The following is a 27170-nucleotide window of genomic DNA, read 5'->3' as shown; positions in this document are numbered from 1 at the left end:
ACATGAATTAGTAAAGAAAACAGTATTGACTATTGAATATTGTCCTAGTAATGAAAATGTAGCTGATATTTTTACTAAACCGTTAGAGCGTATAAAGTTTGATTATTTTAAGGGGGGAAATCAATTTAGAAGCTGAAAATTTACATGATTTTTCTTGCTTTTCGGGCTGCTTTTGTTGAAAGGAAACTGCGTCGCTCCTGACGATTCAGCCGGCGGCCGTCTACTTCTTTGGCATATCTTTTGCTTTGGTTGCCTACCCTTAATTCCAGCTCTGCCATAATCTGTAAAACTGCTGTGTAGCCTTCATTGAAAATAACAGTAGCTATATACGCAGCAATTTCGACAATTTTAAGTCCGGAATGGACATGTTTAGGAGTCAAACGCCGACTGTTGCGTTAAAGCTTCCATTAGCATTTTGCGTGTGATCGCCTAAACATCTACTTAACAAATCTTCCTTCGATAAATCCACGTATATTGGCAATAAAAATTTAGCAACTTCTTTGCCAAGAGGAGAAGGATGCTCGAATAATTTCATATTGGCTCCTGCCGTTATTCCTTTTTGCTACTTACACCAGCTATCTTCGCCTGGTGGGCAGTGCTCGTGTTACGGTTTTTCCTTAGTCGAGCATGAGTGATAAAAAGTAGCCATTACTTCTCTTTTCATATCAGCTACATTGTTTAAATTTCTTTGAATGACTAATCCGTAATATGTAGTAAGCTTTATTATCAAAGTGTTAGTTAATTTGTCTTCACCACCGAGTTTTTCCTTTATTTTTACGTTTCGGAGTCGAATGCCCATTCTCTAATGAAGCGATATTAAATCACATCGAAGTTTTCCTTTTATTTTACCGATATAACCTGCGCGTACGTGAAAAACGCTTCGTAACCCTAACAATTATGTTATGTACAGGGTGGGGCAATAACTATGCCCACCTTGAATATCTCCGTTATTTGTAATAATATCAAAAAATGTTATATACAAAACTTGCACGGTACAGAGGGGAACACATTGTGATATAAACATTTTTCGTGTGGGTGGAGGCATAGAGGAGATTTCAAGGTCATCTTCATTTTTTTAAATGCAATGCTATATTTTTTTTTATTGCGATGTGATAGCGGGTGTTGAGACGACTTCATCAAGCTATCCTTGAAGGTCATGCAAGGTCAAATATGGTAGTAAAATAAACTTTCTTACATTACAGAAGATGTTCGAAATGGTGACCGTTTGCGTCAATGCAAAGTTGCAGTCTTTGTATCGCTGCATCACATGCCTGTCTTATTGTCTCTGAACTTATTTTAGCACATGCTGCAATTATCCGTTGTTTCATATTGTTGCGACGGTATGAAGATGCCGCGCAATACCGCGAAATTGCATCGTCGCAATGGTGTGAAGAGGCTTCGCGATGAGGTGAAGCTGCCACACAAAAACGAGCGGATGCGAGATCCCGAGCCTTCCGGTTGCTGAGAAACCGGCAACGATTTGAAGATTAGAATTACGACAGATCGCAAGGCGAACAAACGTATCGAAAAGCACTCTTGTTAATAAAGTTCCTAGTTTGCATTAGTTGTGTTACGTTGTGCTGTTTTAATTGTGTGACAATATGAGGCGAGCGACGAGCAATACTCCCCGGCGCAACAATATTTTCTGGTGTAGTGGGTACTTCTTGATAAACAACATTTTTCAATGCTCCCCAGAGAAAAAAATCTAATGGAGTGAAGTCTGGAGAACGAGCTGGCCAAGAAACTAATCCTCCATGTCCTATCCATCGATTTGGGTAAAGTTCGATAAGTGCATCTCTTACTCTCCGAGCATAATATGCTGGGCATCCATCGTGCTGTAACCACATCAATTGGCGAATGTTTAATGGTACATTTTCTAATAAAATCCCCCAATGTATTTCGTATAAAGTGTTTGTTAGTTTTTCTCTTCTAAAAGAGAAAGTTTTCTTTATGTGACAAAAGTAGCGTCTCGAAATACAAGTCAAGAGGGTGCAGCTAGGGGGTCCCTAGCTTGACTTGTTTAGACAAAGTATACGACCGATTGGGTCTGAGGGTACGGGACGAATTTTTCGTCACTGACCTATTCATTCTGTATGTTCCTTTGGAAACGTGAAGACGTGCCTTCCACGTGTTTAGAAATAAAGCTTAGTAAAAGTTATATCAAGTAAATTGTTTTTTTATTCCACCACCTGTTTCCAACAGTGGCAATAGAGGGTGGGGCAATAACTATTAGCACCTCAGATATCTCAGAAACTATAAGTTTCACAGAAATATTTGCTGAAATAAAATTGCACAGTACAAGGGGGCCATTCGGTGTCGATGATAGTGTTTTTGCAGGTGGAGGTACGTCGGACATTTGAAAACCAACTCCATTTTTTTAAACGGATCGGTATGTTTTTGCTTTCGTATCATGATAGAAGATCTTAAAACGAGTTCAACGACATATTACATAAGGTCACTGAAGGTCATAAAAAGTAGAAAAAGGCGACAATACTTACGGTTTTGGTAGTAAATGAAACATACCTATTGTAAACAGTAGAGGAAGGCGTAATGCTTACCGTTTACTTCATTGAGAATAAACACTGTTTGAAGGATACTTTAATAAATTTACAGAACAGTTACAAGTTACACAACAAAATTCTGTAAGTGCGAAAAACTTTAATGTTGAACGATATCCACATCGGTCTCAGCCTTCGCATCAAACATTTAGAAATGTGTGTGATAAACTTAGGCAAACCGATAATTTAAGTGTTCGTAAAAATGAACGCCAGAAACGAGTAACTAACGAAGAAATGGAAATCGGTGTGCCCGCAAGTCTGACTAGAAATCCTCATATTAGTTCACGACAAATTGAACGTACATCTGGCATTAGTAGGAGGAGCGTACTTCGCATTTTGCATCGTCACAAATTTCATCCGTAACATTCTAGTCTTCACCAAGAATTGCATAGGAACGACTTCATGAGTCGCGTTGAGTTTTGTCGATGGACTGAACGTCAGATTCAAAACAATGAATTTTTTCTTAATACCGTCTTATTTACTGATGAAGCAACATTCACAAATCGCGAAAATGTTAATTTGCATAATATGCCTTTTGTCGGCACCGGAAAATCCACATTGGCTGCGACAGGTTGAACGTCAAAAACAATGGTCTGTGAATGTATGGTGCGATATCATAGGTGATACAATTATTGGTCCTTATTTTATCAATGGAAATTTGAATGACAACATCTATGCTAATTTTATTAAGGATACATTGGATATTTTGCTAGAAGAATTATCTTTACTTATACGACAAACCATGTGGTATCAACATGATGGATGTCCAACACATTATTCATTGATTGCGCAAAGGGAACGCGATGACAAATTTCGAAATCGTTGGATTGGACGCGGCGGTCTAATATCGTGGCGAGCTCGTTCACCAGACTTAACACCTCTAGATTTCTTTCTGCGAGGAACACTGAAAGAGAAAGTGTACGAAGAATTCCAACTACACCTTACGACATGCAAAAGCGAATTATTGTAGCCTGTGCGTCAATAGATTGTGACACTCTAAGATTTGCAATCGTAAAAAGAATCCAATGATGCATTGACAGTGATGGTCATCTACCTATTATAACTACCTACAACAAACGTATGTTTCCGAAACCGTAAGTATTAGGGGGAGGAGGTTTAAACGCCTCGCTTAACGGTAGTCCGAATCTCGAGGGAAGGAACGCTGGGAAAATAAGCGGTGGAATTTGAACTTTATTTTCGTTTATTTCTTTAAATTTGACTCTTAATCACAATATATAGAAGAAATTGGGGGAAAAACCCAGACGTCTGGCTAACGTCTAGAAAATCCCTCGCGTCGTTCGGCCTGATGGCTCGTGTCGCGCTGTTCTAGAACAGAAAGAGAAAGACGAGTCTAGGCGTTAAATACCTGACAACGGTAGCCACGTTGTGTCTCACTCTTTTCCGCACGCTCCTGGTTTGTGCTTGTCGCACTCAGGAGCGGGAATTGTTCGATTATATTTTCATGAAAACTAGATTCAGTCTCGTTTCTTTGGCGACTGCAACACTTCTTTGTCGCAGGAGAGGGCGAATAGAGGGAGGTTGTAAGTCTCCAACCGTTACTCGGTCCTCAGTTTCTTACCGTCCTCGTAGTGCGTACGGGGCACGGTATGGTGCAGTCTTTAACGGCGCACTTAGCGACTTATTGGTTCAAACTCGAATACCACGGCACTATGTGAGTCGCGTTCTACGCTCAATGGCCGTACACACTGGCGATGAGTGAACAGCGCTCTAGCGAGTCGCCGGATGCTGAGAGCGCAAGGATTATCCCAAGCACCGACTCGAGGGCGGCAAGTCCACCCAGGGTATATACGCCTACGAGGCCCCTGTAGGTGGGTTGAAAGTCGGTCGACAATCAAGGAAAAACCAAGAGTTACTCTCGATACCTCTCACACGATCGCTGTTTGCAGCAATCCGTGATCTCGTTGATAACCAACGAGTTTCGCAATCTTTTAACCGGGTCGTACTCACGACCTAATCGATTAAATAGCTAATTCGACAAAACGGAATCACGCGTAGGTTCCTGGTATGGGATTGCCTCGCAATCAGAACCAGTAAGACTACCGCTTACGTCGTTTGATCGCGTAACGAAAGTTTGAAAGACTCGATACTATTCGTGCTCGCGACGGGAATCAGCTTAAGAATTTGTGTGTCTCAACGAAAGTTCGAATAACTCAGAATTATTCGGAGATTCGTGGAAATTCTGCGAAGCGTGATCCAGATTAAGAGTGACGGACGAGCACAGACAATCTAAAATGTAGACTCAGGCGGAGGAAAATCCGCCTAGCGACGCTGCCGTCGTTTTTATTATCCGTCTCTGTCCGACATATAATCGTACCTTCTCTCTGTACGTGTACGTTGAACCGCTTGTTCGAACTCAAACGTTACTTGGTCGATCGCGTGACTTTCTGAAAAAACTCGAAAATCGTGATTTTTCTAGTTTGTATTGTGTCGCGTAACGGACGCCGCGATCGAGAATCCTCTGGTCGGTTATGTACCTTGAAAACAACACTGTTTAACAAATTTTGTTCTATGTTCAAATATCTCGAATTAATGCGATATTTAAACAGTAAGTATTATCGCCTTTCTCTAGTTTCTATGACCTTTAATAACCTTATGTCATTGGTCGTTGAACTCGTTTTAAGATCCTCTATCATGATACGGAAGCAAAAACATATCGATCCATTTAAAAAAATAGAGATGACCTTCAAATGTCCGACGTACCTCCACCTACAAAAACACTATTATCGACACCGAATGGCCCCCTTGTACTGTGCAATTTTATTTCAGCAAATATTTCTGTGAAACTTATAGGTTCTGAGATATCTGAGGTGCTAATAGTTATTGTCCCACTCTGTATATCCATATTATCCTTGCTAATCGTTAAAATTCGAGTACGGTTCCTGACATTCCCGTAAGAAACTACTACAGCTTCAGAAGTGGGATCAGAACTATCTGAACAATTGTGTTAGTTTTGTTAAATTGTGGAACGTGAATAGTGACTATGATATCTCTGAAAGATATTCCGAATATACACGAAAGCCTTGGAAGAGCTGCGACTCAGCGGATTTGCGCTCTGCACAAGCTCGTTTTCGAGGAAGATGGCGACCGAAACAACCGGAAGCGACTAAGGCATTTTACTGGTTTCACCTTTGAAAGTGCGACCGAACTTTTAATTTTTCACGCCTAAGATTTCGAATCGAAAAATCGGAAAAAATTCTCAAACACGTACCTCGATAACCACAATGCACCAGATTTTGTTCATAATTTTCGTACTCGATTAAATAGGGGAAATAGACACAAATTCGCTAATTTGAATTTTCTCTATAACTACCCTTCCGAACAAGATAGAGGGTTGGAATTTGGCACAGAATGTTCTTTTCTGATGCTCTATCGATGGATCCATCGTATGTCAAATTTGGTTCAAGGACACATTTGACCCCCTTATTCAGCTATACCCTTTGTGTTGAATTTTCGAGATATCGAAGACTCGATACGAACATTTAACGGAAGCGATGGATATCCCGTGGAGAGGTGGATGGAAGAGTTTGAGGAGAATGCGACGTCATTTGCATGGTCCGATCTGCAGAAAACTCTATTCGGAAGAAAATGTTTGAAAGGATTGGCGAGATTGTTCGTGCAAGGTGAGAGGGAACTTTCATCGTGGGCACGATTGAAAAGTCGGTTACTGGAGGAATTTGCTACGCGGGTAAACAGTGCAAATTTGCACGAAAATTGCGCACCAGAAAAATGCAGCGGAACGAATCGGTGCACGAATATTTTTTGAAAATGAAGGAAATTTCAGTTGTTGGAGGACTAGTCCCCTGTTTACTATCTGAGTCACAATACCCTGCCGTCAAATAGCCGAATAGCAAAAACATCTTAGTCAGCGCAGCACGCTGACTAAGTCGCTCAAAGTTCAATTTCGTGCAAAGATCATCCTCCATCACCTCCGTCGGTAAGGGCTCGTCCTTCCCCATCGATTTACCAGAACATAGAATATATATATATAGGAGCCAAAACACAGGACACCTCCTCATTCTCAGTACGATTTCGAATACGATCACTTCACGTCACGTCACTCCTCGTTTAGCCTTATCATAGAACTTAGTTGTTATAACCGAGTAAAATCAGAAACCACTGCAAAATATATTATACCTATAATATACCAACGGTCTACGCGTTTCTTACCCGGTTCCCAACACAGTATAAAGATCGATTTAATCCGAATCGCTGATACAGTACATTGTGGACGGGATTCCAGACGAGCCAATGGGGAAAGTTAATCATTACAAAGCCAAACACTTAAATTTAATTTGACCGTGGTTGAAGAAGGGACCCGTGGCACCTGTGACGCCGACGATCGGTGCAGCGAGTACGAGCAACTTAACGGGGAAGACGCATACGGTACCAGGACACACTCGCATCGGTATTTATGTTGACATTCGTAAATTCTAACGATTCGCATATTTTGTGTTAACTGGTGCCTTATATATTTCACCATTGTTGCTACGGTGACCAAATTGTTTACGTATCAAATGCTAACAATGCATCAGTACAAAACAGAAACCAGAAGAGTGAACGTTTGTGGAAAATATTCAGTGTTTTGCAGAGTGTAAGAGTCAAGAAAAGTAACGTGGGCGTTTTCAAAATAAAACTTGGTCCTTTATTGCGTCCGTTCCAGGCGATGGTCGCTACAAGAATACGTTCGTTCTAGTCTGAGGCGAATGCCTTCGCCAGGGTGACCGTTTGTTTCTTTATGACACCCCTGCTCTCAAGGAACTTTTCCTTGAGAAGGGTCATGCGTTGACAAAACGCACGTGGCCCGTCTTAGCCACTCGCTTCGTTCGATTTCCTAACAAGAGCTAGTGCATTTTTGTGTGGTCGAGAAGTAAGTTGACACATGTAAATTTTCATTCTGTATGTTAGCGTCAGCACGTGTACAAGGGTGACACGTGGCGGGATCAATGCATTCGGGGCTTTGACCCGACTCTCAAGAGTCTTGTAGGTGTCGATGTCGGAACCATAAGTCTGTCATCAGACTTGGGCCGACGGAGTTGATACTCGAGGCGGGACGAATTCTGAGAGTCGCGGATGTTTTGTTTATGGGTCGGCGATAGGGAGGCCGATCACCGATCGTCAAAGGTGCTGCGTGCGTGGCCGATGACCCGAAGTCATGGTGCGGCATGGCACGTGGAAAAAGATAAGAGTTCGTAGAAGGATCTGGCCACGTAGTGGGGAGGGCTTTTGCCTTTTGGTAAGAGGACTGTGATGAACGGCACGGCACTTACCCCAGACTCTTCGAGCCGAACGGTGACCTCTTACATAAAAAGAAAATAGTTATTAGCATGTAGATAAAATATTAACCTTCTCCTTAAGCGTTAACGTTATTTTATAAAAACAGTAAAGTTGGAAAACATATTTCAGTTGTATTTGATAATTATAAAGTGTAATTTTTCTATAAAAAATCACGAAAACACATGAATTAACTCCAGAGGAACGAGTCGCAGTATATAAAAGACGAGTAAAAGGTGATTCCCTACAAAAAATTGCTTCTAATTTCGGTATATCAAGAGAAAGAGTTAGAAAAATATTTAAAAAGCTCAAAAATATCGAAAAAGCAGAAAATTTACCTAAAACGAGTCGGAGAAGACAAACGACTAGGCGTGAAGACAGAGCAATTCTTACAGAAGTCAACAAAAATCCATTTATTACATGGAAAGAAATAAAAGAAAATCTTTGTTTACCGATTGGAATTACACAAATAAAATCTCGAATACACGAATGTAATTTTCACGGTTAAAATTTGCACAAGAGTATTATAAAAAACAAATTTCATTCTGGAAATCGATCATTTGGAGTGACGAATCAAAGTTTGAATTAAAATCGAACAGAAGAAGAAAATATGCATGGAGAAAGGTAGGGGAGTCATTCAAATCCACGTTAATTACGCTAAACATAAAACATAGAGGAGGTAGCGTAATGATGTGGGGTTGTTTTAATAATGAAAATGTAGGCAATTTAGCCATTATTGAAGGAAAACTTACAGGTGCAAAATATGTTCAGCTGCTAGAAGAAAATCTTTTTGATTCCATTGAAAAATTCTGAGAAATCGAATCGTTTATTTTCCAACAGAATAACGATCCCAAACATACTCTAAAAGTGTCTAAAAAATTCTTTTATGAACAAAAAATAAAACTGATTCCCTGGCCGCCCCAAAGCCCAGACTTAAACCCCATCGAACACTTATGGGAAGAAATGGACCGGCAAGTATCACAAAATGAAAGATATTCAAAAATAAAGTTCATTGAAGCATTGAAACAGGAATGGGTTAAAATAAGCTCTAATACGTTAAAAAATCTAATCGAAAGTATGCCAAAACGGCTTTTAGAAGTTATAAAAGCGAAGGGCTACCAAACATCTTATTAATTTTATGTTTGAAAATTAAAACGTTGTGTCGTATATATTGTCAACTTAATTACCGTTGTTCAGTTTTGATAATTGTTTTGTATTTATTACTATTGTGTCTATATACAATATCAAAAATACCTAATTTCTTATAAAAATGAAGTAAATAACCGTTAACAACTGTGGTTGTATTAGAAATTGCTTCTATTTTTATAGTATCATACTTTTCTTCGTATATTTGTGATGAAATGCATGTGTCAACATAAATACCGTCGCGAGTGTATGTCGGGCCACCACCTCGATGCTTCAACTGCAACGAGGCGGGACATTTGGCCAACGCCTGTCCGAAGCCGAGGAGTCCAGGATCGTGCTACATCTGTGGATCGGTCGAACATCAGAAACAGTCTTGTTCGCGGCAATCGGAAGCGTCGAAAGAAGTGAGAAGAGCGAAGAAGGGCGAGATGAACACACACCTGGTTAATTTAAGGGCAAGCGAGATAACTCCATGTTATATCGTCGAATTAATTTCAGATATAGGTAAGATCGAAGCGATTATCAATACCGGAAGTCCGGTGTCATTTTTAAGTCAGAGATTAGTCCGCACGAATGTTCAATTAAATAATTACGATCGTGCGATGCGATTTGAAGGAGTGAACAGAAGCGCGATAGAAATATTAGGCCAGTTGCGACAAAAAAACATTAGTTTTGGGTTGCGAAGCAACACTCGACTTTTACGTAATTCCGGATCGAACGCTTAGTTGCGATTGTTTATTAGGTCGTGATTTTATTAATAACGACAACTTAGATGTTACGATCGGGAAATCGATTGTTATTCGCCCTAGCTCAATTGAGGAAATAATGAAGATAGATAACGTAAATAACGATGTTCTGGACAACATAATAGTTCATCCAAATTTAGAATACGAATAACAGGAAAAGGTAGGACAAATTGTTGACGAGCATTACGTGAAACCGAGTAGATCCGAACTTCCAGACACAAAATTAAAAATGGAATTAATTTTGAGACTGAATCACCAACCCTTTTATTACAATCCGCAACATTTATCGTACTGCGAAAAAAATACAGTCACTCAAATAATTCAGGATCTATTAAGTCGAAAAATTATCCGTCCGAGCACATCACATTATTGTAGCCCGATCGTATTGATAAAGAAGAAAACCGGACAGTATAAAATGGCGGTGGATTTCACCATTTAATTTTCCTATTCCTAGGATAAATGATCAAATTGATCAATTGTAAAACAAATTGTATTTGACTCGATTAGATTTGAAAGATGCGTTTCACCATGTTTTTATGAAGGAAAACTCAGTTAAATACACGGCATTTACATGTTTTATGGGTCAATTTTAATACCTACGTATGCCTTTTGGGTCAACAAACGGCTCATCATTTTTCAAGAGATTTATAAATACCGCATTTCGACAATTATTAAATCAACAAAAAATTTTGATATATTTAGACGATATCTTAATTGCCACCGAAACAGCTTGTAAAAATTTAGAGATACTGGCAGAAGTTTTTAATGCAGTAATCAGAAATTGTTTAGATTTAAAATTAGCTAAATGCGCTTTCTTGCATACGCAAGTAGTCTATCTAAGCTACCGTATAAACTTGCAAGGCATTAGACCGAGTGAAGAAAATCTAAAGGTTGTGTACGATTATCCTATCCCCAGAAATTACCGCAAACTACAGAGCTTTTTGGATTTAGTTTCTTATTTTAGGAGATTCCTAAAAAATTTTGCAGTAATAGCAAAACGAATGTGCGACTTATTGAAATCCAAAGTCAGTTACGATGGGACAACAAGTTAAAGTTAAGTTAAGTTTAATTTAAATTGTTTTGAAAATCTTAAGAAAATATTAATGTCGGAATCTGTATTAGCTATTTACTCTGTACATTCAGAGACTGAGTTGCATTGCGATGCGAGTTCACACGGATTTGGATCGGTATTATTGCAAAAGCAAATAGATGATAAATTCCACCCTATCTGTTATTTTAGTAAAAGAACCATTCAGGCAGAGAGCAGATATAATAATTTCGAATTAAAAGCATTAGCAATAGTTCATGCGCTGGAGCGTTTTAGAATTTACTTACAAGTGTGGCGGCGACAAACTGGCGCCACGTCTCCGCCATGTGTTTAGGTTAAGTCTAAAGCTGCGTCTTCACTGCGTCAGCACGACCGGGCCGTACCACTGCTATGCACGGCTACGTGACAAAACTATTTTTTTTTGCGAACCGGGTAGAAGGCATATTAGAATGTTCAGATAAGAATTCAGTACCGTTTTACTGCGTGCACGTTGATCACTATAATCCGTTGGAATGAACAAATCACCGTTATAAGTATGTTTTTGAAATGATTGACGCATTTACGAAATTTGTAAAATTTTATCCGACCGTCAGTACCAATGCGGACGAAGTGATACGGCATTTATGAACTTATTTTTCCATTTATAGTAAACCGTACAATATTGTTTCGGATCGAGGCAGCGCATTTACTTCGAACAAATTTAAAGAATTTTTGTCAGAACTGAATATTTAGCAGGTATTAATTGCGACCGCAACGTCACACGCAAACGGTCAAATTGAAAGAAGAAATCGTTCTTTTTATTACATATCACTCATGTATGGAGCCGAAACGTTTGGTGGCTTGAGCGTTGGCCCGATCATCTAGCGTACAACCCCTTGAACGGGGTTGACTTATGCCGTATGTGAGCACCCGGCCCAATTTTCATTGCCTTATATGGTAATGCCCCGCCACTGTAAGGGCTCAATTTCAAGTATATACGGGCCGCATTTTTCTCGCTCGAGGAGCTCAGTTTTCTTAAAACTCTCGAGATGACGTTACTGTGTGTTGGTTTTTCTCTTCTAAAAGAGAAAGTTTTTTTTATGTGACAAAAACCATCGACGCGTATGTTTCGAAATACAAGTCAAGAGGGTGCAGCTGTGTCCCTTCCTTGGCTTGTTCAGACAAAGTATAGGACCGATTGGGTCTGAGGGTACGGGACGAATTTTTCGTCACTGACCTATTCATTCTGTATGTTCCTTTGAAAGCGTGAAGACGTGCCTTCCACGTGTTTAGTAAAAGCTTAGTAAAAGTTATATAAAGTAAATTGTTTTTTTATTCCACCACCTATTTCCAATACTGTGACACTCCAGGCAAGATTGGGCTATAATCCACTTCGAGCAACTATCTACCTTAGCGGTTTTAATTGTGAGTGTTCAATGGACTAATCGAGTAGTAGCTCCCGCGAACGCGCGGCGTAAAAGCCGATATAGAACTTTCGCCGTCGTGGCAAAATCGTGCTAGATGTCTGCTAGCTGAAGCCCAAATTGAAAAACGCTATTGGCGTGAATGTGTGTACGCTGCAGCATATATTGGTAACCAATTACCTACTAACACAACAGAAGATAAAACTCCATTTGAAATTTTCCTTAATAAGAAACCTGATATAACTAATCTCCAAATATATGGAAGCAAAGCGTTTGTACAAATCCCTGAAGCCTGCCGTTCCTCAAAATTACACCCAAAATCCGCACAAGGCATTTTGATTGGTTATACGGATCTTGGATATAAAGTATTAGTTCAAAACAAAGTTGTTGTCAGTCACAATGTAAAATTCATTGAGAAGAATGTCAAATCTATTAAGGTTACGGAACATTAAGATACACCAAATATTGAAGATGCCACTGATAAAAATTTAACTGATCAAAAACAGGAAGGTTCAGTATACGAACCTCAGGATGAAAGAGAGGATGGAAAAGAAAATGAAAGAGAAGAAAAAAGAAAAGACAGTGAAGAGAAATGGAACGAGATTAAGAATAAGAAAAATACTGGTCGCCCTAAAAGAGAAACTCTGAGACCGAAGAGATTTGATGATCACATCGTTTATGTAAACTATAGTAATGCAAAAGTACCGGAAAGTTACGAAGAAGCGGTAAACTGTTTTGAATCTGACAAGTGGTTGAATGCAATGGATAAAGAGAAAGTCTTGAAGAGAATCAAACATGGTCAGTGGTAAATATCCCTGTCAATAAAGAAATCGTGGAAGTTAAATGGATCTATTGTATAAAGTCTAACGGTAACTACAACCACTTAACAATTAAATTTAAAAATTTCAAATCGTTCTGGAAAAATTATTTTCGGTTGCAGGGGTCAATTACAATCATTTTTGGTGAATAGACATACCCCCGAAATCTTGCGCATTCTAGAGAAAACAATTCAGTACGGATGGAATTTTAAACGTTAATAACTTTCTAACAAAGCCTCCATCAACAAATTGGTATTTTTGATTTTTGTTTTATTTTGGCCTCTAGAATCCCGCACTAAAATTTTTCTCAGGGGTGGCCGAACACCCCGTATATGTAAGGAAAAATAATTTAATTCTATTAACAATACAGCACAGTTTCCGTATTTACGTTTTCATTCGTGAAAAGTTATGCACGAACAATAGTACTATCTCCCTCGAAAATACGAAATTGCTACGCCTATGTAAGAGTGTGCCGCTAAAGTCAAATGGTGTGGGCTACGCGAGGATCAAACGTGGGGACAAGGCGGAGCGTGTGAAGGGCTCCCTTTTCCCCTGTGCCGTCCCGCTCGTCATCTTCTCATCGGTCTACGGTACTTGGGGCGATTTGAAGCGCCAGGCCCGGCAGTTCGTGGTGCTTGCGTGGCAGGAGCGGTTGGCTCTGACAACCGCGGGACCCCGGACAGTAGGGGCTGTTCGGCCACTCCTGTTTAAGTGGCTGGACAGAGATCATGGAAGCCTCACTTACCGGATGGCACAGGTGTTCACCGGGCATGGGAGCTTCGGATAGGGAAGGAGCCGACGGCGAGTTGCTGCCATTGTGACGCTGAGCAGGACACGGCTGAACACACCCTCGAGGTGTGCCCTGCGTGGGAGAGGGAGCGCCGTGTCTTGGTCGGCGTCATTGGGCGGAATGTCTCGCTGCCGGGCGTGGCGCGCGCCATGCTCGGTAGCGAGGGAAAGTGGAGGGCCCTGGCCGCCTTCTGCGAGAGCGTAATGCTGCAGGAGGCCGCGGGCAGGGAGCGGCTTCAGCGGCGAGCTGAGGCTCGCGCTCGTGTAGTGGCGGAAGAGCGTCGTCCAGGCGCCGGGCGTCATGGGCGGCCCCCACAGCGTGGCGGATGACCCTGGCTGGGAGGGGGATCCTTAAGAGAACCTCCTCCCGCCAGGCGGCGCAGGGTCGGACCGGATGGGAGTGGAACTGCCTCCCCAATCCGGGTCCGGCACAAGGGGAGGCACCCTCTGTGGCATGGTACGGCCATGAGCCACCAGTCGTCGAGGGGTAGAAAGGAGGTCGCGCGCGGTTGCGAGTTGGGGCTCGCAGTCGCCACTAAACGCGGCCCTGAGACGGAGTGGCCTCGTTCTGCCGCCATGAGATAGCGTAACTGCCGGGGGGAACCGTTTTGTCCCCCCGTGGGTGGGCGCACAGCGCGGGCACGGGGAGGATACCGGAAGGATGCTTCGAGCGATTCCCGGTATCCTCCCAAATCGTGCGGAAGGGTCATCGTGGGGTTTTTAGTGGGTAGGTCCCGCGCCCGTCATTCCATGGGCGCGGGGAATCCCACACACACCTCCCGCCTCTCCCCAAAGAGGTGGGAGGGAATCTTTCGAAGATTTTCCTCACGAAAAAGAAAAAAGCAATGGTTGCATAAAGTTGACGGAGATCCTTATTTATGGTTCTGTTCGGTTTGTAATAAAAAATATTCATGTCGATTATTGATAATTGTAAAAAGAGTAACGATAACGCGGACGACTTGAAAAATAATTTTACGACGCAATCCGAAGAATCGCCTCTGTTGTTGGATGAACGGATAAAATCTGCGGAGATAAAATTTGCCAAATTAATAGCCAAAAAAAAATTCCGTATCAAACCGCAGAGACGATTCTTGAAGTTTTAAAAGATATTGGGCAAGATCCTGATGTCTTGAAACATATGTTGTTCGGTCGAACGAAGTGTTCTATCATTATATCAAACGTTTTGTATCCTTATGAAACAAAACGTATTTCTAGTGTTTTATAAAACACTAAATTTTCAATTTACATTGACGAAACATCCGAGAACTGGATGACGTTGGTAGAATCATTACATCTTGATGCCACAGATTGTGGCGCCGATAATGTATTTAAAACATTTGAGATTGCCATGATTGAAAGAGAAATTCCGTTCGAAAATATTGTCGCTTTGTCATGTGACAACGCTTAACAGGGCGACACTCGCCCTTTATGACAAAGCTTGCAACAAAATGCAGAAACAAATTTTTGACTGTCCGCTGTCCGTGTCATCTGTCTGCAATGGTAGTGCGCGAAGCGTGCAATACCGTTCCAGACATACAGTGGACGAAATTTCTATAAGAACACTATGATTTTCTACAAAATATTCCTTTATTTAATAAATATCTGGTACTGATATGAGGAAATCTTTCACCAAACACCGCACTGTTACTGGGATATAAGAAATATAAACAAACTAGCGTGTTCAACGCTTGGTAAACAGAAATAATAATATTGTTGCGACGGTATGAAGATGCCGCGCAATACCGCGAAATTGCATCGTCGCAATGGTGTGAAGAGGCTTCGCGATGAGGTGAAGCTGCCACACAAAAACGAGCGGATGCGAGATCCCGAGCCTTCCGGTTGCTGAGAAACCGGAAACGATTTGAAGAAGAGAACTACGACAGATCGCAAGGCAAACGAACGTATCGAGAAGCATCCTTGTTAATAAAGTTCTTAGTTGTGTTACGTTGTGCTATTTTAATTGTGTTTTAATATGAGGCGATCGACGAGTAATACTCCCCGGCGCAACAATATGCTGATAAAGGCAATGACGAAATTTCTATAAGAACAGCAAGTATTCCTCAGTTTTACTTCATCATATATGGAAGTAACCTCGATTTCATCCTATTAGGAGTAAGTATTGATACTGAAATACAATATTTATATGAGAAAGTTAAATAATTCTGTGGTGTATTACAGTGCTGCTAGGAAAAGTTTTGTCTTCGCAGGAGAAAGCAAAAATAGATGCATATCACGATGCACGATTCTCTATTCGAGAAATTGCAAAAAAAATCAATAGATCTAGTACGTGTGTACATAATTACTTAAAGTTAGGTATTAAATATGGCAAAAACCACTGTAGTGGAGACAATAGAAAATTAACCAGGCGTGACCATTCTCGAATTTTTAAAGAAATAATAAATAATAATACAACTGCCGTTGAAGTAAAGAGAGATGTACATCTATCTGTAACTACGCGACGTGTACAGCAAATATTGCATAATGATGCACGATTAAAATGGACAAAAATGGTAACTAAGCCACCGCTTACTCAAGAGCACAAAGCTGCAAGATTAAAGTTTGTTAAAAAACATATGACCTGGGACGAAGAATGGAACAATGTAATATTTTCGGACGAAAAGAAGTTTAATCTTGACGGTCCGGATGGATGCAAATATTACTGGCACGACTTAAGAAAAAATAAAACCGTAAGCATGAGTCGAAATTTTGGCGGTGAAAGTTTTATGGTTTGGGCAGCATTTAGTTACAATTCGAAAACGCCAATTTGTAAAATTTCGACTAGAATGAATGCAGAAAAGTACATTGATCTTTTGGATGATATTTTAATTTCATTTATTGAAGAGTATCATGAAAATAATGTTATCTTTCAACAAGACAACGCCGCGGTACACAATGCGAAGAAGACTCGAGAGTGGTTTGGACAAAAAGATTTGCCACTTATGAAGTGGCCCTCTCGTTCTCCAGATCTAAATCCAATGGAGAACGTGTGGGGAATTTTATCACGTGCGGTATACAGGGTGTTCGGCCACCCTTGGGAAAAATTTTAATAGCAGACTCTAGAGGCCAAAATAAGACAAAAATCAAGAATACCAATTTGTTGATTGAGGCTTCGTTAAAAAGTTATTAACAATTAAATTCAAAAATTTTTAATCGTCCAGGAAAAATTATTTTCGATTACGGGGGTCAAATACAATCATTTTTGGTGAATACACATACCTCCGAAATTCTATCCACTTTCGAAAAAAAATTCGAGGTGTGATATTTTTTGACAAAATTAAAAAATTTCAGTCAATTACAATCATTTTGGTCATTACACATAAGCCTGAAATCTTGCGCATTTTCGAGAAAAAAATTCAGTACAGGCGGAACTTTAAACATTAATAACATTTTAAGGAAGCTTCAATCAACAAATTAGTATCCTTGATTTTCGTCTTATTTTGGTGGTCGATCACCCTGTATAAAAATGGGAAGCAATACAATAACATTAAAGAGCTAGAGAGTGCAATAAGATCCGAATGGAATAAAATTGAAAAAACAACATTACAGAAACTAATTAATAGTATGAAAAACAGAATATTTGATATAATTAAGAAGAAGGGCGGTAGTAGTTACTAATTTTTCAATTTAATTCTCTGAAAGAAATTAAAAAGACTGTTCTTATACCGCCATATTTCCGTGTGTCAAACTGTAATATCTTGTTTATGATAAAAATAAACTATTTTCTCTAGATCTATATATTATTTTTCCAGCTTCTATTACACCTTAACTATTTCCTAGCATTCATTTCATTATATCATCAAAATTATTTAAATTCTTATTAAAAATCATAGTGTTCTTATAGAAATTTCGTCCACTGTATGCGAGGAGTTGTTACGAAAAGTAGCAACTTTCATATACATGTTAGAAATTGAATAAGACTTTGAAAATTTCGGAACGTTCTCTCCGTCAAGGTTCTGGGGTAAGTGCCAAGAGGTCAAACTTAGTCCTCTTACCAGAAGGCACCCTCGCCTTCCCCACTCCGTGGCCAGATCCTCAAGGAACAGCGTTCCTATTCTTTAAAGCAAGACAACGTCGGGTCGCTTGTCTTTTCCTAACATACCCATGTTTTCTTTCAAACAATCAATCCTATGACGCCCGATAGCTACATGACTCCGAGTCACCAGCCATCGACAGGCATCTGGAATGTATCCTTACGATCATCCCTCTTGGGCCGCACGCAGGCCAAGTCCCTATCGTAAATCGTTCGAAAACGAAATATCGTCGAGCTAATTGCCCTCGAAAAAATTATTAAAAACTACCGTCGCATTCCGCCTCCCACCAACCAACTTCGCCGCCAAAATGATTGGCCGGCGCATCAATAATACAAAACCAATTAGCGACTAATACTTCCTCCCATGGTCTTGGATACGCCCATGGCAAGGCTAGCTCTTTGGGCAACCTTGGCCCAGAGAGCAGATTGAGTAAAAAAGGCAAACCAACCACACACAAGACAGAACACGAGTCAACAGACCGAAGAACCTCTCCAGCGGATACTTCGTATTGGAGCCTCCAAGCTCATCCTCCCAATCAGTTGCACAAAATTAAGTTGGCGTGCGACATTGTGCTATTGCGCAAACACCTTAATTAACCCTTTACGAGTAAGACTGTTTTGAACAACATTATTCTAAAATATTTGTGGAATACGTTTTTAATGTGGTTTAGGTAGGTATGCAATGTATAAGATTTCGTTTAATTTTTCCTTTCTAGAAAAGATAGGAGAAAAGTTTATTTGATCTTAATCCTTCTTAAGATTTATATAAATCGCTTTAAAAATTTTTTACAAATAATGTATATGTATCGAAATAATTAGAAAACTATAAGACGTATAATCATCATTATCTAAGAGCTGATCACGCTCAAAATCTAATCAGACCTTGAAACGAGAATATAAAATTTAAATGCAAAGTTTCATTGAAATTCATTCAGCTGTTTAGACGCAATCATGTTAATAGCATAGGAACAAAAAAAATTTCCTTTTTTTTTAATAGTCACAATATGATCAGGAGGTCTTAAAACGTGTATTTACGCTAAAAAAAATTTTCGAAATTTTTTTTTCATTATGGTACCTTATACATTACATAGGTTGGAAAGTAAAAATGATGGGGCAGTCGACACTTGGAATCGTACAGTCGCCGCGAACAGTATGTTGACATGTTTCGAAAGTATGTATTTCTGATGAAAGGCCAAGTGTTTACATTTTTTCCAGGCTCTGAACTTATGTATCACTTATTGTTTACTTCTACTAGCTTACTGTTCAGTTTAGTTCAGGAAACTGTAAATAACAGACGTATAGTTTTAAGTTTGCATAAAAGACCCACGCGGAAAGTAAGTTGACACGCAATTTTGAGTTTATTTTGTTATAATTGTGGGAAGGGGAGAAGCAGGGTGCACTTCAGGGTGCGCCGGTAAGTGCCCGGGTATGCGGTGCGACCGGGCTGATGCTCGCCGCGAAACAGATGGGCGTTTTGTCATCGCAACGGGCAAAAGCGCGGCTATCTAAGAAAGGGGCCGATATCGAAAAACAGTCGGGAAAAGGTCGAGACGAGAACGGATGTCGAAAATAATAGTCGTGTTATATTGTACGTTAGTTTTCTAGTTTAATTCAGAATAGTTGAGTTTGGTGTGGTTTGTTCCGTGTGTTGTTATTTCAAGTTGTAAACAGTGTTCATTAAACAGTTTGTGTTGTTTGTATCGTTTGCTTCGTGTATATTTCTTATTACTTCCCTGATCCTACATAATATATTTGTATATTATATATAATAAGTGTTAATTAATAATTTATTTGTTGTTTTCTCAATGTTGAACAATATCCTACATACAGGGTGTTCGGCCACCCCTGGGAAAAATTTACATGAGCGATTCTAGAGGCCAAAATAAGACGAAAATCAAGAATACCAATTAGTTGATGGAGGCTTCGTTACAAAGTTATTAACGTTTAAAGTTCCGCCTGTAGAATGGCAACCTACGTACAGCTGCGTTCGCGCGGAAGGTTGCGGCAGGCCAGTGCTAGTGGTTCTCACGCAGCATGAAAAATTCTACTTACCGACGCTATCGACAGCCTTAGATTTTTGTCCATTTAGGGAAATGCGAACACCTTACGTTGAATAAGATTCAACCTGTCTTATGAAAATCCAGAAGGGCATATCAAAACTCGCCCGACGAGATTTTCACAGAGAAAGGGTGAATGTCACTTCCGATACCATAACGTTGTGTACAAAAATCACCCACACGCGATCATACACGCCCCACAATCGTCCACAATGTCCGTAAGTATCCACAAATAATCCTTTCAGGCACTAACCACTATCCAATTAAATAAACACGCACCGCAATTACGGTATTCGTGAGTGACTATGTGTACGTGCACCACGATTGTTCCGAGTTACTTACGAATAGAAACGTTCTTAATTTTTTAAATACACTACAATTTAAAAATGTAAAAAGGAATCGTAGGATAAATGAAATTTTCCCATCGATTTGCGTTCACGTCGAAGAATGTAACAATACTAGCAGCTGACTGTGCCATCGATCGACGAGGTTCTGAGAAACAAATGCCGAAAAGGACCCCGATTCTACGTCACTCGTCTCGCTTATCTCTCTCTCTCACACACACACACATACACACAAACACATGCACTCTACGCTCAGTGGAGACAAAGGGCAACATCGGCACGTGTTCGGCCAGCTAGTTAGTCGTAAAAAAGAATCAGTCAAGACAGTTCACGCGACACATTTTAGAGATATTTCATTCAGTTATGTATTATTGAGCATGTAAGAAATACAGTGATATAAACAATCAGCGAATATTAAATTCCTTTTTACATTTTTAAATTAAAGTGTATTTAAAAATTAATAACAATTCTATTCGTAAGTAATTCTGAAGAATCGTGGTGCACATACACATAGTCACTCACGAATACCGTAATTGCGGTGCGTGTTTATTTAATTGCATAGTGGTTAGTGCTTGAAAGGATTATTTGTGGATACTTACGGACATTGTGGACGATTGTGGGGCATGTATGATCGCGTGTGGGTGATTTTTGTACACAACGTTATGGTATCGGAAGTGACATTCACCCTTTCTCTGTGAAAATCTCGTCGGGCGAGTTTTGATATGCCCTTCTGGATTTTCATAAGACAGGTTGAATCTTATTCAACGTAAGGTGTTCGCATTTCCCTAAATGGACAAAAATCTAAGGCTGTCGATAGCGTCGGTAAGTAGAATTTTTCATGCTGCGTGAGAACCACTAGCACTGGCCTGCCGCAACCTTCCGCGCGAACGCAGCTGTACGTAGGTTGCCATTCTACAGGCGGAACTTTAAACGTTAATAACTTTGTAACGAAGCCTCCATCAACTAATTGGTATTCTTGATTTTCGTCTTATTTTGGCCTCTAGAATCGCTCATGTAAATTTTTCCCAGGGGTGGCCGAACACCCTGTATAATACCACTTTAAATTATAAACATTGCTTTATAGTGCCGAAAACTAGAGAACTCACACCTGCAGAAAGGTCACAAATATTTAGCAGAAGAATAAGAGGAGATTCTTTAAGAAAAATTGCTGTTGATTTCAACATTTCTGTGGAAGGTGTAAGGAAAATAGTACATAGATTAGAACAGAATGGAACTGCAGAAAATCAATCAAAATCTGAACGTCCTCGGAAGACAACTCGTAAACAGGATCGGGTGATTGCACGAGAAGTGAAGAAAAATCCCTTTGTTTCGGCCAAACAGTTGAAACTTGATTTAAATCTACCGATTCAAGAAACACAAATTCGTGCACGCATAAAAGAAGCAGGATTCGCAGGACGAATATCAAGAAAACGACCATTCATATCTAAAATTAATGCTAAAAAACGTTTAGCGTTCGCGAAACAGTTTAAAAATAAATCATCAGATTTCTGGAAGAAGGTTATATTCAGTGACGAATCAAAATTTGAACTTCGATGTTGTAGTAGAAGGAAATATATGTGGAGAAAGCAAGGTGAATACTTTAAATCAACAGTAATAACGCCTACAGTAAAGCACGGTGGGGGATCTGTTGGATGACCAACAGGACCAGACAAATACCACTCCATCACATCGCAAATATTACTCATCCAAACATCCTAGTCACGATTCCTAATCCTTACTCCCTGAACCTCGTACCCTTCCTAAGTCACGCTCTCCCTTGATCATCGTCTCTACCTCTACCTATTTCCAGCAATAGCATATAAACGCCTGCAATACCGAAAAATAGACCAGAAAGAGTTTAGTATTCAGTCGACCTAACATCTGTACGAGTTCTCTTCTTAAATAAAGTGTTGTCAATTTTATTGGAATCCAACAGATCAGTATGCGTTTGGGATTATTTTTCTGCAAATGGTGTTGGCAATTTACACTTTATAGACGGGATATGAACAGGAGCAGGATATGTAAATATTTTGCAACAGAGTTTACAAGATTCGATACTAAAAATGAACATTCACAGTGATTATATCTTCCAGCAAGATAACGATCCCAAACATAAATGTAAACTAGCGTCGAAATATTTCAATGAAAATGATATTCAATTGTTACCATGGCCTGCTCAAAGTCCCGATTTGAATTTAATTGTACATTTGTGGGGTCACTTAGATCGAAATGTAAGTGAGAAATTTCAGAATAATAAATCAGTTTTTAAACAAGCACTACTGAGTGCTTGGAATAGTATTGATGAAAATGTTATAAATAAATTGTTTGAAAGTATGCCTAGAAGACTTGAAGAGGTCATAAGAAACAAAGGGTATCAAACTTCATATTAATTATGTTGTTTTATTGTTAAGTATACACTCAATTACGAACTTTCAATGCTGTCAACATACTTTCCGCAATTGATAAACAAGTTATTTAATTTTTTCTGTCATTATTATAAACTTTATGTCCTCTTTGGTGCTACGCATACTAGTTTGTATTATATTAACTAATATACCTAATATATATTTCCGATTAACTCCTAAATTATTGATTTGAAATAGAAATATGCACTTTTGAGACGTGTCAACATACATTCCGCGGCGACTGTATGCCGATTATCGCGAGGTCGTATTTCAGCTGTTTCTCTTTTACAAGAGCAAGAAGGAAAGGCTCACACTAGCGTTCTTATCGATTTCCCGAAGTTGTGCGAAGTGCCGAGCTCACGTAGAGGTGGCTCGTGCGGTAGGATATGTCTGCTATCCCCACCACTCCGTTAGACGCTAAGGAAGTTCGTCGTCACTGTTGTCGATTTCGATGCACTCAATTATGCTCGATTTGGCATTAAGTGATACTTTTGTTTACATTGTACCAATAGTGAATTTGTATTGACATTATTACAGTCTCATTTTTATTATCTGCCTGTTCTCCAAACTCCCATTATGTCAGATAATAACCCTTTAAATCCGACATATTTATAATATTGTTTGAGTTAGTCTCATCTCCATCTTCCTGTTTATCAGGTTATGGGCCTAGGAAGTCACGTTATTCAGAATGGCGTAGATTGTTTTAGATTTTGCAAATAGGAAAGTTTAAGTTTGAGATTAGGTGAACACGTGTTTGCAAGATGTTGAACTCCGTAAGTTATAGACTTGAGTTACTCAATAAAGATAACTTTGACACATGGGGAATGCAAGTAGAGGCATTATTAACAAAAAAATGATTTATGGCAATGCACTAATGGCGAGAAAACAAAACCGGAAGTAATTTAAGGTGACGCTGCATACGGCACGTGGCTTAAAAACGATAAGAAGGCAAGATCAGATTTAATTTGAAGTATAGTACAGAGTGAATTGAAGCAACTTAAAGGATGTGGAAGTTCTAGAGAAATGTGGTTGAAATTGGAATCCATGTATGCAGCCAAAGGGTCAGCGAGAAAAGCTACCTTACTGAAACAGCTTACGTTGCACAAAATGCGAGAAGATGAGAATATTTGAGAGCACATTAATAAGTTTTTTGCCTGCGTTGATAAATTAGCTGGTATGGATGTTGAAATTAATCAAGACTTGTTGTCAATCATGTTGTTATATAGTTTGCCACCCAGCTTTGAAAATTTTAGATGTGCAATAGATTCAAGAGACAGCTTACCAGATGTAGAAAGTTTAAAAATAAAAATATTAGAAGAGAGTGATGCTAGGAAACAGAAGAATAATATAGGTGCGTTGTAACAAAACCTAAAACCAATAAACCAATGGCTTTCAATAAGAATAGAAGAATAATTTCAATAATGCTAATGAAAAGAAGACTTTGAGATTGCCATTCGGCTGAGGAGACACCGAAGGGAGTGGTGTACCTCCAGGTGGGCTCACTGTAATCAGGTCGACGTCCACTTAGGACGTCTGACATTCGGTCTTCGCCTCCTTACTTCTACAGATTCCGCCGGTGTAACGTTTAGAGGAGCACCAGTGCGGAGAGGTAACGGAGTCGTAGGTCAGGCCCCCACGCAGTTCAAAATACTGCAACGAATCACGTCGAGTGGTGCATTCGTGCAGTGAACAACGTGTTGGGCTTCGCAGTGCAACTCTCGGTCAACGAGTCATCTGTTGGAACGTTTAAGAGAAGCCGCAGATCAACGGTCGTGCCGTTGCACTGCAGTGCGATTCGACGCACAGACTCAATGGGCATACTCACGGGAAAAATGCATTTGGAGCCTTACAACCTCCACTTGCATCCCCGTCTACTAGGCAATCGACAAGAATCGGCGAAGAAAAGAAGTTTAATTCTTTTCTACGCCTAATAAATACAGTCCGCTAAATAGTTCGCATATTACGGACAAGCGAAATTCTCCGCTCCTGTACGTTCGAATAACGAAGCCAGGAGCGTGAGGAAACAATCGCGTCATCGATACGTATAACGTATTTGCGTGTGTCTAACCATAGCCGTGTTTTTCTGTTATAGGAATTCGGACCTGCCGTAACTGAGGTTCGCAGAGCGAACAGGCACATGGCGAGGCGACAAGCGCATACAATTTGATTTTAATTAATAATAATCTTGCCACGAACATTCTTATTTCAGTTTCGATTTTCTAATATAGTTTATTTTTATTTTTTTTATTTGTATAATAAACAGTCGGCCTTTAACGGTCGACGAAAAGAAAATCATTTGAGTCCTAATCACTTCCCCGATAAACTCCTATTCCTCTATCCGGACTTCGTCGTTAAAAGCATCAGCGTTTTAACAATATAGTTGTAACTTTTATAGACGATTACTCAAGGTGGTGTATGGTCTTTCTATTAAAGAACAAAACTGAAACGTATGTGTGGGATGTGATTGTGTGAGTGCGTGTTGTGTAAGTGCGTGAGGCGAGTAACCGGAGTCGGGGTCAGCTGTTCAAGCCGGGAAAACAAATCGATCGATTGCTAGGTTGCGAAGGAAAACGAATGCAGAATGCATGCGGTTTTTGTCTCAAGGCGCGTGTGTGTATGAGTATGGGATATTAGGGGAAGGCAGAGCGATTGGAGCGGTTGGAGCTTGTGCAGTGTGAAACGATTATTTTTGTGTTATAATAAAGTTTTGATAAGAAGTTCGTTGCGATCATTGCTCTCGCGGTTAGTTATATCCTACATATGTATATTAAATGTTTTCAAAAGATACAAGAATATAGCAGAAAATTTCACAGAGAGTAAAATTAGGTTTCTGCAGAGTGATAATGAAAAATAGAACGCTGGTAAAAATGTGTAGGTGTATGCTGATTCAAGCGTATTTGCCAGCCTCTTTTTGGGGGGAGGCGATTATGACTGCCAACTACATTAGGAACAGATGTCCCACGTGTTAGCAGCAATGCATTTTCCAAGGGAGTCAAAGGTAAGGACCACCGAAGGACGCTCAGTCTACGATTGATTTATGACAGGGTTTTGGGGTGCATGTGGCTTAAAGAGCGAATGAGACTAAACAGGCCTGGCGGCGGGCGACGCGATAGCGGACGACCGCGTTGGGTCTCCAGCTAGCGCGTGTCGAGGCATTGATCGTTTATGGATGGAGAGAGAGTGGTTAAAAGAGGCAGACGACCTGACGTCGTATTGCTGGAAAAAATAAAGACTGTGTCCTGAAGGATCTGGCCACGGAGTGGGGAAGGCGTGGGACCTTCCGGTAAGAGCACTGTGAGAAACGGCACAGGACTTACCCCAGAACCGTCGAGGGCAAAACTTCTAACACACGGTAAGCTTAGATTCGCGCACTCCTTATGAATTCTGGTATAAGAAGACTCCGTATTTGAAACACTTTAAAGTATTTGAAGTAAAAGCGTTTGTATTGGACAAGACACGAAAAGGAAAACTCTCTAATAGATCCAGGGTAATAATTTTTGTAGGGTACTCTGAAGGAACTGAAGGATATAGAGTATGGATAAAGTCGATTGGAAAAGTGATTGTTTCAAGAGATGTCAAAGTTTTAGAAAAAAAAAAAAGAAAATTTTGAAAAGAATAAAGCAATAGAGGGAGAAAGTAATAACCTAGATTTATTGGAAGAAAATCAAGACGACAAGGAAAATTTAGAAGATTATAGTAACGTCGAGGTATTTACTCAAGAAGTCTAGAAACCGAGAATCCAAAGGAAAGTATCACTGAAGAAACCAATAGAAGACTATTAGGGAGACCTAGAATCATAAAAACAGGAAGGCGAGGCCGTCCAAGAAAGAGATACAACTCAACGCACAGTGACATAAATGAATGCGCAAGTAATGATGACGAGTCAGAGGATGACGTTTTTGTAGATGCGACTCCGACTGCAAATTTTGCTGAGATATCATTGGCAGAAGCCATTCAAAGTGAAGAGAAGAGTGAATGGGTACAGGTCACCGTAGAAGAAATTAGAAGCCTATTAAAAAATGATACATGAATTATAGTAGATTCTTCTTCAGGTAAAAACGTAGTGGATAGTAAGATAGTGTTAAGTAACAAGATCAACAGGTGGGAGTCTTAATCGTAGAGAAACTAGGCTAGTGGCAAGAGGGTTCTCTCAAATGAAAGGCATTGATTATAATGAGACCTTCTCACCTGTAGGGAGACTGAAATCTTTAAAAATTCTAATGTCACTAGCGATAAGTTATAATTTATTAATTCATCAAGTAGATGTTGCTTCTGCATTTTTAAATGGAGATGTAGGTGAAAAACTTTATATGAAGATCCCAAATAGTTTAGAATATTGTCTTGCAATTATAATAGAGACTGAAAAAGGATTAATTAAAGAGAAGGCCATTAAGATGCTTAGAGATATACAGTTAAATAATAAAGTTTGTAATCTAAATCGATCTCTCTATGGCCTAAAACAAGCAAGTAGGCACTAGAACCGAAAGCTAGATTTGATTCTAACACAGATAAACTTGAAACAGTCGTTATCCGA

At 39.8% G+C, this 27170-nt stretch overlaps 1 protein-coding gene and 1 pseudogene across 4 annotated transcripts in view; both read right to left on the bottom strand.

The window, feature by feature from the left end:
* Ppt1 (Palmitoyl-protein thioesterase 1) overlaps nucleotides 1-27170 on the bottom strand; it is a 482953-nt gene that overhangs the window by 281076 nt on the left and 174707 nt on the right. The window lies entirely within an intron of this gene.
* LOC143342639 (uncharacterized) lies at nucleotides 141-799 on the bottom strand (annotated as a pseudogene).

Source organism: Colletes latitarsis, chromosome 1, assembly GCF_051014445.1.
Source record: "Colletes latitarsis isolate SP2378_abdomen chromosome 1, iyColLati1, whole genome shotgun sequence".
In the NCBI taxonomy this organism is placed as follows: domain Eukaryota; kingdom Metazoa; phylum Arthropoda; class Insecta; order Hymenoptera; family Colletidae; genus Colletes; species Colletes latitarsis.
This window is presented reverse-complemented; position numbering and strand designations above follow the sequence as displayed.